Below are 10051 nucleotides of genomic sequence, written 5' to 3' on the forward strand. Positions count from 1 at the left end.
AGCTTTCAAAACTTAGCTTTTAAAAATACTTTGATAAATTTAGTACTTAGCTTTCAAAACTTAGCTTTTAAAAAGACTTTGATAAATTTAATGTTTAGCTTTCAAAACTTAGCTTTTAAAAAGACTTTGATAAATTTAGTAGTTAGCTTTCAAAACTTAGTTTTTAAAAAGACTTTGATAAATTTAGTACTTAGCTTTAAAAATAAAGGTTTTGATAAAAAAAAAAAACTTAGTTACAAGTACTCAACTTTTTAAAAAAGATTTTGATAAAAGCTTAGTTTTTAAAAAGTTTGATGAAAGCTTAACTTTAAAAATATTTTCTTGTATAAATACTTGAAAATATTTTAGCAAATACTTAGTTTCTGTCAAAGATAATTCATTTTTACAAAAAAATTGAAATTCCTTTTTAGAAATATTTTGAACTTTTTGAAAAGTTTAACTTTGAAAAATAATATTTTAAGAAAATAAAGATAAAAATTAATGTCTTAAATTTCTTTGTACTCCCCCTTAATTAATGTCAAAATAAATTTTTAGGGTCCTAGAGCCCAAACCTGTAAATAAAAAATATAAAGTTATTATCTATTTTTTTAATTTTTTATCTCACTCATTCTAGGTTATCAAGCATGTTCAACTTATGAGTGTGTGTGAGACGGAGTTAACTTTATTTAAAAAATATTGAAATTTAGATTTAAAATATAAGTTTGAATTTTTAATGAGTTTGAATTTCAAGTTTTAAAATATGAGTAAACATTTAAAATTTTAAATATTTTAGAAATATATTAAAAGTTAATTAAGTTTAAAATTATAATCTTACATATTAAATATGATTTGAAAAATAATTATCATTTAGAATTAATTAAGATTTTGAAAATCTAAGAATTAATAATTTAAAATTTAATTATGATTTAAAGATTAATAATCAAATAATTTTATTAAAATTAATTATGATTTTGAAATTATAATTTTGAAAATACTGATTTTGAAATTAATCATAATTTAAAAATAATTATAACTTAAAAATAATTAACATTTTGAAATTAAGATTAACATTTGACAATAATAAATTTTGAAAATAGGTTAATAATTTGAAATTTAATTATAATTAATAATCAAATAATTAAGATGTTTGATATTTATTATGATTTTAAAAATAGTTATAATTTTAAAATAATTAACATTTTGAATTTAATTAGATTTGAAATTAAACTTTTTATAATTAATTAGATTTTGAAATTAATAATAATTTTATAGTTAATTATGAATTTTAATTGAGTTAATTTTAATTTAATTAATTTAGGTTTGGTTAACTACTTTAAACCTAGGTCAATCTCAGCCTTTTCTAGATTTTCAATCAGGGAACCTTAATAGTTTTGTGAGATGGTTAATTTAATCTTTGATTTAAGTTATTATATAAGGATTAATTTATATTTGAGTTAAATTCAGGTTTTTTAATTAATCAATTAAATATTCATTTCAAAGATGGGCTTCCAGACTGTGGCGAGGCACTAGGCCTTCTTGGGTATGAGATCATCCACCACTTCTAGACAAAGCCTTTCAACGAAATTGGATATTTAATTTTCCTTTTGAAACCTCTAGGTCTAACTAGTCAAGTGTAAATCACGCCTAGGTCCTTATCTATCCTAGTCTAAGTATGCATAATTAAAAAAATAATAAATCAAGCATCAAACAAATCTATCTATTGATGAAAATGGTCTTTCTATTGGCTCCTCCTGGATCATAGCCTTGATATGATCTATCGAGGTAATGGACATGATCTTTGGGGGTCCAATATTGACCAAGTCCAACTTGATTAATCAAGTTTGACTTGGGGACTCATGATTTGACTAAGTTTCTATTGGAGCATTTTAATAGAGACAAATAAGATCTGTATTTTTGTTTGACCTTAAATACAAGTCCGGATCTATTGTAAACGACTCTTTATTTTCTAAGAATCAGATTAAGATTCTTGGAACCCAAGGTGAATCGTTCCAACGTGTCCTTGAGTTCTTTAACTTGAGTTTTTAAATTGGATTTTCTTCCTCAAGTTATTGGACTTGGGTTGAACTTTCATTTTGAACTGACTCAGTCAAAGAACTCGAGTTGGTCGCTTCCTTAAGGGATGTTACCTCCTTTTCGAGTGACTTGACCCGGACATTGGATTTGGCCAATTTCTTTAATAAATATGAAACTAATTTTTCTAAATCGTCTACATTAGTACCAGAAATTAGAGAGCTTACAGTGGGGTTAGACCCTTTGGAAACGGATACGGATCCGTGGCTTCGCTCGAACTCGGTTTTCGATTCGCTCTTGATATCTGACTTAGACTCAGACTCAGTTTCGACCACATATGCTTGTACTGGTAGAGCAAGGTAACTTGCTTGCTTGTGTTCTTTCTCGTCGGATTCTTCTGATGACTCGGACCACGTTGCCTTCATCACCTTTTTTCTTTGTTGCTTCTGATTTGGGCACTCCGGCTTGTAGTGTCCCGTATGGTTGCAGCCGTAGCATGTAACTCCAGTCTTAACCTTCGTATTCGATTGAGTTACCTTCTTCTTCTTGCACATCTTCTGTACCAATTTTATGAGCTCGACGATAGTTTCATCGTCTTCTAAGTCTAATTCATCTTCGGACTCAGGTTTAGTTCTGTGTTTTGCTTTTGCTTCTCGGGTCTTGCTCATACCTGCAATCAAGGCAATACCTTTCTTAGTCGAAAGTGCATTAGTCTGTTCATGCAATTCAAATTCGGAAAACAACTCATCTAATTTAATTAAAGACAAATCTTTAGATACCTTGTAGGTGTCTACCATTGATGCCCACAACGTATTCCTTGGAAAAGCGTTGAGCGCATACCTTATTACATCCTGATTCTCCACCTTCTGTCCGATTGCGTGGAGGCCATTGAGAAGATATCTTGAATGCACGCGTGAAGTTGGCTAGCCGTCTCACCTTCCTACATTTTGATGTTATACAATTTATTAAAAAGTAAATCACGCTTGCTTACCTTCGTGTCGGAAGTGCCCTTGTGCAGCTCGATCAATTTTTCCCACAGCTCTTTCGCGCTTGAGAATGGGTTGACTCGGTTCAGCTCCTCCTTTGTCAGTCCACATTAAAGAGTGCACATTGCTTTGGTATTGGCTTCGACCTTCTTTATTATACTTGCGTCCCATTTCTCGCATGAAACTAGTTTTCACATGCCGTCGAGTGGGAGTATGATGCCAATTTTGATGATCATCCACATCTCGAACTGAGTTTGAAGGTAAAACTCCATTCGACTCTTCTAGTAGCCGAAATCTTCGCTGGAGAAGAGCGGCGGTCAGGTTGTGCTATAGCCTTCTTGATGGGCCATTTTAGAGAAAACCTCGCACACAAAGAAAAACAAAAACAAATGTTCCAAGACTTAGTCTTGGATTGGTAGTGCGGGAGAAAGATAAAAATAACAATTCACTAATTTCAAGAAAAAAATAATAAAATATTTAAAAAATATTATTTCAAACTTTTGAAAATGTGATATTTCTCTAATGCCACCCAATGGTAAAAAGATGAAAAAGAATTTTTTGAAAATAGTTTTGGAGGGAAAAAATGAAAGGCGTAAGGTATTATTTTTAACAAAAACGGACGAAAACACAACAAATAAGGATGCTCGAACGGTAGTTGTACCGATTCAGAGTGACCCCGCTCTGATACCATTTGTTGGATCGAAAGCGCTAGAGGGGGAGGGGGGTGAATAGTGCTCATGGCTATTTCGTTCATTTAAAGCAATCGAGTAATACGCAGCGAAATAAAAGCAATAAAAGAAATGACACGTTGGTTTTACTTGGTTCGGAGCCTATGGCGACTCTTACTCGAAGGCCTACTCTCGTAGAGCGTTTACTTTGGACAATCAGTATAAGCTCAGAAATTTACAATTTGAAATACAAGTAAAGCAGTAATGAAATTATACAGACAGAATTTTAAAGCTTCGGGTCGTTGGTGTCTTGTTACAGATTTATTGGATCGTCCTTTGAGCAGCACACGGAAGAATGGTTGCGAGTTCTTGTTGTCTCTTTGTTGCTGCTCAAACCTGCCTTATAAAGCCTGTGGAGGGCGCCTCCAACCACATGGAGGGCGCCCTTAACCCCACCAAAAATGCAGTGTTGATAAGCTTTGACTCATTCACCGCTTATCTGCCTGAGGGCATCTCCAACCGCACGGAGGGCACCCTTCACCAGCGTCCAGGGTGCCCTCAGCTCCATGGAGGGTGCCCTCTGGTCCTCTGGCCAAGCTCCATAGAGGGCGCCTCGGGTACTGTTCATCCGAGGTTTTACATCTTTAAGAGTTTTGGTGAGGTGTTCTACCTTTTCTCTTAGTGTCTTATTTGTTGGTGCGGGTAGCACTAACGGTCTAACCCAGGTTTTGATGAATGACAAATAGGTTAAGTTAGTTGTGTTGTTGTCTGACACTTTGATCAAGTGTGCAGGAAAAGTCCAGCTAGGTCGACGGGCTGACCGGATAGCTGGCGAGAAGTCCAAGCGGGTCGACGGGCTGACCGGACGCTTGGCAAGAAGTCCAGCTAGGTCGACGAGCTGACCGGATAGCTGGCGAGAAGTCCAAGCGGGTCGACGGGCTGACCGGACGCTTGGCGAGAAGTCCAGACGGGTCGACGGGCTGACCGGACGTCTGGCAGGTAAGTGAGGTAAGTCACTGGAGGGGAGTGACTGTGAGGACGCGTTCCCGGGAAGGGGACATTAGGCGTCGATCCGGCTTAGATCCATTTCGGATATCTAAGTCGAGATCGTGACTAGATTCCGGTCTCGGAAAGACGGAATCTAAGTCATACTTTGCTTATCGATAAAACTGTGCTAACATTCTTTGCTGCAGGGTACATTTGCCTCGGACTAACCTTTTCTTGCAGGAGAAGGACTTTCTGGAGAAGAGGGGTCCGGGCGCCCGGAGGTCCGGGCGCCCGGAGGCAAGTTTTATCCCCAGGACGACGTTGACACTTGGAGAATGCTGGTTGGGAGTGTTACGTCACATTCCAGGCGCCCGGAAGGGATCCAGGCGCCCGGAGCAGCATATAAAAGAAGCCCCAGGCAGGAGCTTCAAAACATCAGTCTTCTGAGAACTCTGAATCCAATCACTCTGCTGCTCTGCGCTCCAACGACGCTCACAAAGCTCCGACGACTCACTCCGGCTCTCCTTCTTAATTTATTGTTTGTCGGTTAGCTTTGTTTTCCTTCTTTTCATTAGCAATATTTGTACGTAAATTGTAATTATCCGAATTGCTAGTGAATTGCCCAACGAAAGTACTCAAGGAGTACGGGCCTTCGAGTAGGAGTCGTCACAGGCTCCGAACGAAGTAAAAATCAACAGTGTTCATCTCTTTACTTCTTTACATTTCCGCTGCGTTTTAACTCGAGATTTTCGAATCGATATTCACCCCCCCCCCCTCTATCGAATCCAACGGTCTTACAAGTGGTATCAACGCATGGGTGCAACCACCAATCAGACAGGGGGTGAAATAATTTTTTTTAATTCCAAACTGATATTATTATCTTTTTGGAAGATTTTTTTCGTTGCATTTAAAATCTAAATTGGTACAACACCAACTTAGAGCTTCTATTTTTTCCCGCACTGCTAATCCAAGACGAAGTCTTGGGATTTTCTTTTTCCAGTTAATTTAGTGTGTGCAGGATAAGATGTCTCAACAAGAAGGCTTCAGCACAGTACGTCCTCCTCTATTCAACGGGGATGATTTTTCGTACTGGAAGAGGAGAATGGAGGTCTACATGAAGACAGACTACGACCAATGGATGAGCGTCACAAGGGCTTACAAAATTCCAGTAGACAACTCCGGGAACATACTAGACCCTGAAGACTGGACAAATGATATAAAGAAAAAGGCATCAATTGAAAACAAAGCCATCAATACTCTACACTGCGGACTAACACGAGAAGAACTGAACCGAGTCGGACCGCATCAAAACGCTAAGGAGCTTTGGGATAAACTGATCGAAGGAACAAGCGATGCGAAGGTAACAAAAAGAGATTTGCTGTTAAATAAAATTTTTAATATAAAAATGCAGGAAGGAGAAACGGCAAGTCAGCTCCACGCGAGGATCAAAGATATCCTCAACGGTCTCCACGCGATAGGCCACCAAATGGAGAACCGAGACTTAATAAGGTACGCGTTAAATGCTTTTCCGCGAAATAATTTGTGGGCATCAATTGTAGATGCCTACAAAATTTCAAAAAATTTATCTAAATTAAAATTGGATGAACTCTTCTGTGAATTAGAACTTCATGAGCAAACTAACGCCGGGGTCGAGAAAGGTGTAGCTTTATTTGCAGGTTCCTCTAAAGAAAAGAAGAACAAACCCGAATCAAGAAGATTCCGATCAAGACTCTGAAGACGAAGAACATGTTCACCAGGAAAAAGAGAAGCTTCAACAAACAGGATCTTCAGAAGATCAGTTCGCCAGCCGACTCAAGAAATGTCACATGTTTCGGATGTAACAAAAAGGGGCACTACAAGAACGAATGCCCAAGATTGAAACTTGACAAACCAAAGTCAACAAAGAAGAAAGCCCTCAAAGCAACATGGGACGATTCCTCCTCAGACGAATCGGAGGGAGAAAGGCAAAAGCACCAAAGTCACCTCGCGCTGATGGCTCACGAAGCTGAAACGGAAGACGAATCAGAGGAATCGGAAGACGGGTCCGAACCCGAATCAAGCCACGAGTCCGCACTCGTTTCCGAAGGTTCCGAAGAGGTATACCTAAACTTAAATCATAAATTCTTTAGAATTATCTCGTGTTTAAATAAAAAATTAGTTAAATTGGAAAATGAAAGTAAATCTCTTCTTGAGGAAAATCAAAACCTCAAGGAACAATTAAAAAATTCGAATCCAACTCAAGACCGAACACTTGAGGAGGAGAATTTATCATTAAAAAATGAAATTAATAAGTTAAAAGAATTGTTGGAAAAATTCACAACAAGATCTAAAAATTTAGATTTAATTCTAAATAACCAAAAGGCATGCTATAATAAAACCGGACTTGGATATAAGTCAAATTCAAACAAAACCTTTAAATCATTATTAACCCAACACAAAGCAACTAAACAAGCTTGGGTCCCGAAAGCGTGCTTAACCTCGCAAGTAGGACTTAATCAATTCTATGTACCTAAAGATAAAATACATTATAATAAATCAGATCAAAAACTAAAATATAAATTTAATTTAAAATCAAAACTCAAAACTCAACAAAATTTAGATTATCACCAAATTGATTATAATTATAAAAAGAATCGACACAAACCCAAAATCTAAATTAATGGCCAATAATTCAGGGGGAGGCTCCAGAATAGCTGGCACCTCCAAAACTACCCGACAGGGTAACCCAAAACAAACTAACCCGGCAGGGTAATTAGGATTAGTTAAAGAGAGACCAAGTTTAACTTGACTCATGGTACTGGTGAAGTTTTTGGATGATAGTACGTTAGGGAAGCTTGGGCATCGCATGTCTAGAAAGATATGGTTTCGATCTGGTGCATTTGACCAAGTGGAACTGACCGAAGCTACCCTTAAACGAATCCTAACCAGTTAGACCAAGATTTAGTACTAAGTTTCGTGGATAGGACTATTCGGAAAACCTCGAAAGGTTGGTTACTTCTAATGATGTCCTTGTGACTCACCAAGCTTAGAAGTTTATCCGAAGAATGCCTATTTGTGGAAACCAAAGCTAAGTCTGAATCTAACACAAGTTAAAACAAAACTCTGTAATCTAACTAATTTCATCTCACAAAATCATAGGATTCCTTGATTGATAATATAAATCGGGTGAGATGAATAAAACTTAAATCAATTTCAAATTAAAAAAAAAACTTAAATTAATTTCAAAATTTTAATTTTAAAACTTAAATTAATTTCAAAATCTTAATTTTAAAACTTAAATTAATTTCAAAATCTTAATTTTAAAACTTAAATTAATTTCAAAATCTTAATTTTAAAACTTAAATTAATTTTAAAATCTTAATTTTAAAACTTAAATTAATTTCAAAATCTTAATTTTAAAACTTAAACTCTTAATTTTAAAACTTAAACTAATTTCAAAACTTTAATTTTAAAACTTAAATTAATTTCAAAATTTTAATTAAGATTTTTTTTACTTAAATAATGATTGATTAAAAATTGATAAACTAAGACTAACATAAAAATCCTACTTGTTGTAGGAAACCAAGTGGATTTTGGACAGTGGTTGCTCCAAACATATGACTGGAGATCACACCAAGTTCACTCAATTAACCTACAAAAGCCTAGGAACAGTTGCCTTTGGAAACAACGGTAAACTCAAGGTAATTGGTATAGGTAATATTGAATTAAAAATAGATTTCATAATTACAAATGTTCTACTTGTTGAAAACTTTAAATACAATCTCCTGAGCATAAGTCAATTATGTGACACTAGGTATAAGGTAAAATTTCTATCCACAGAATGTTTGATCAAACATCTAGATAATCCAACTATAAGCCTAAAAGGTTTTAGAAAGACAATATCTATGCCATTAACTTAACCACTTCTTCATCAAGTGTTATTTAACACAAAAGAAGAAACAGCTATGGCATAGAAGAATGTCACACACACATTTCGAAACATAAGTAAATTAAATGGTCTAGTTAGAGGCTTACCAAAATTACCTAACTTAGATTTAACAATATGTAATGCTTGTCAACAAGGCAAACAAACAAAATCTACCCACAAACCAATTAATGAATCCCAAACCAACTCAGTCCTAGAACTGTTACACTTAGACCTATTTGACTCCCATGGAGTTAAATCAATAAATGGAAGTCTATACTGTTTAGTTATAATAGATGACTATTCTAGGTACACTTGGGTCAAATTCTTAAAAAATAAAGATGAAACCTTTGAAATTTTTACAAACTTCTGCAAACAAATTGAAAATGAAAAAGGCATAAAAATTAAAAGAATCAGAAGTGATAATGGAGGAGAATTTAAAAATCATAATTTTGAAAAATTTTGCCTTGAAAATGGCTACCATCATGAATTTTCTTGCCCTAAAACTCCCCAACAAAATGGAATTGTAGAAAGGAAAAATAGAACCTTACTTGAAGCATCGAGAACTATGCTAAATGAATACAACTTACCTAAATATTTCTGGGCAGAAGCTGTTAGTACAACCTGCTATGTACAAAACCGAACAACACTAAACAAAAAACACAATAAAACATTTTTTGAAATATTTTACAACAAACAACCTAATATAAAATACTTTAAGGTATTTGGTTGCCTAGCCTTTATCCTAAATACTAGAGAACACTTAGGCAAATTCACTTCCAAAATAGAAAATGGAATTTTTCTAGGTTACTCTCTGAATAGCAGAGGCTACAGAATTTATAATAAAGTCACTTTAAGAATTGAGGAAACCACCAATGTAAAATTCAAAGAATCCAATCAAAACCTAGAACAAGCCCAACCTCAACCAGTTGACTCTATTCACGAACATATCAATTCTGAGGGAACAAACCAAACCCAAAATCATGAAGAAGAAGAACAACTACAAGAAAGTCAACCTCCTAGAACCATAAGAGTAAACCCAAACCATCCTACTAATCAAATAATTGGTGACCCAGACCTGAGGGTCCAAACTAGGTCATCTTTCAGAAACCTAAGTCAAATCTCGTTAATCTCAAACATTGAACCCAAAACTGTAGCTGAATCTCTACTTGACCCAGACTGGGTCATAGCTATGCAAGAAGAATTATCTCAATTTGAGCGCAATGAAGTTTGGGACCTAGTACCTCCACCTAACGATAAGAAAATAATATAAACCAAATGGGTATTTAGAAACAAGTTAAGTGAAACTGGAGAAATTACTAGGAACAAGGCTAGGTTAGTTGCCAAAGGGTTCAGTCAAGTTGAAGGACTTGACTACGATGAAACTTATGCCCCAGTAGCTAGACTAGAGTCCATTAGAATGTTACTAAGCTATGCAGCCCATAAAGGATTCAAACTATACCAAATGGATGTCAAGTCTGTCTTTCTTAATGGAT

Source organism: Zingiber officinale, chromosome 6A (genome assembly GCF_018446385.1).
Source record: "Zingiber officinale cultivar Zhangliang chromosome 6A, Zo_v1.1, whole genome shotgun sequence".
NCBI classification, from domain to species: Eukaryota; Viridiplantae; Streptophyta; class Magnoliopsida; order Zingiberales; family Zingiberaceae; genus Zingiber; species Zingiber officinale.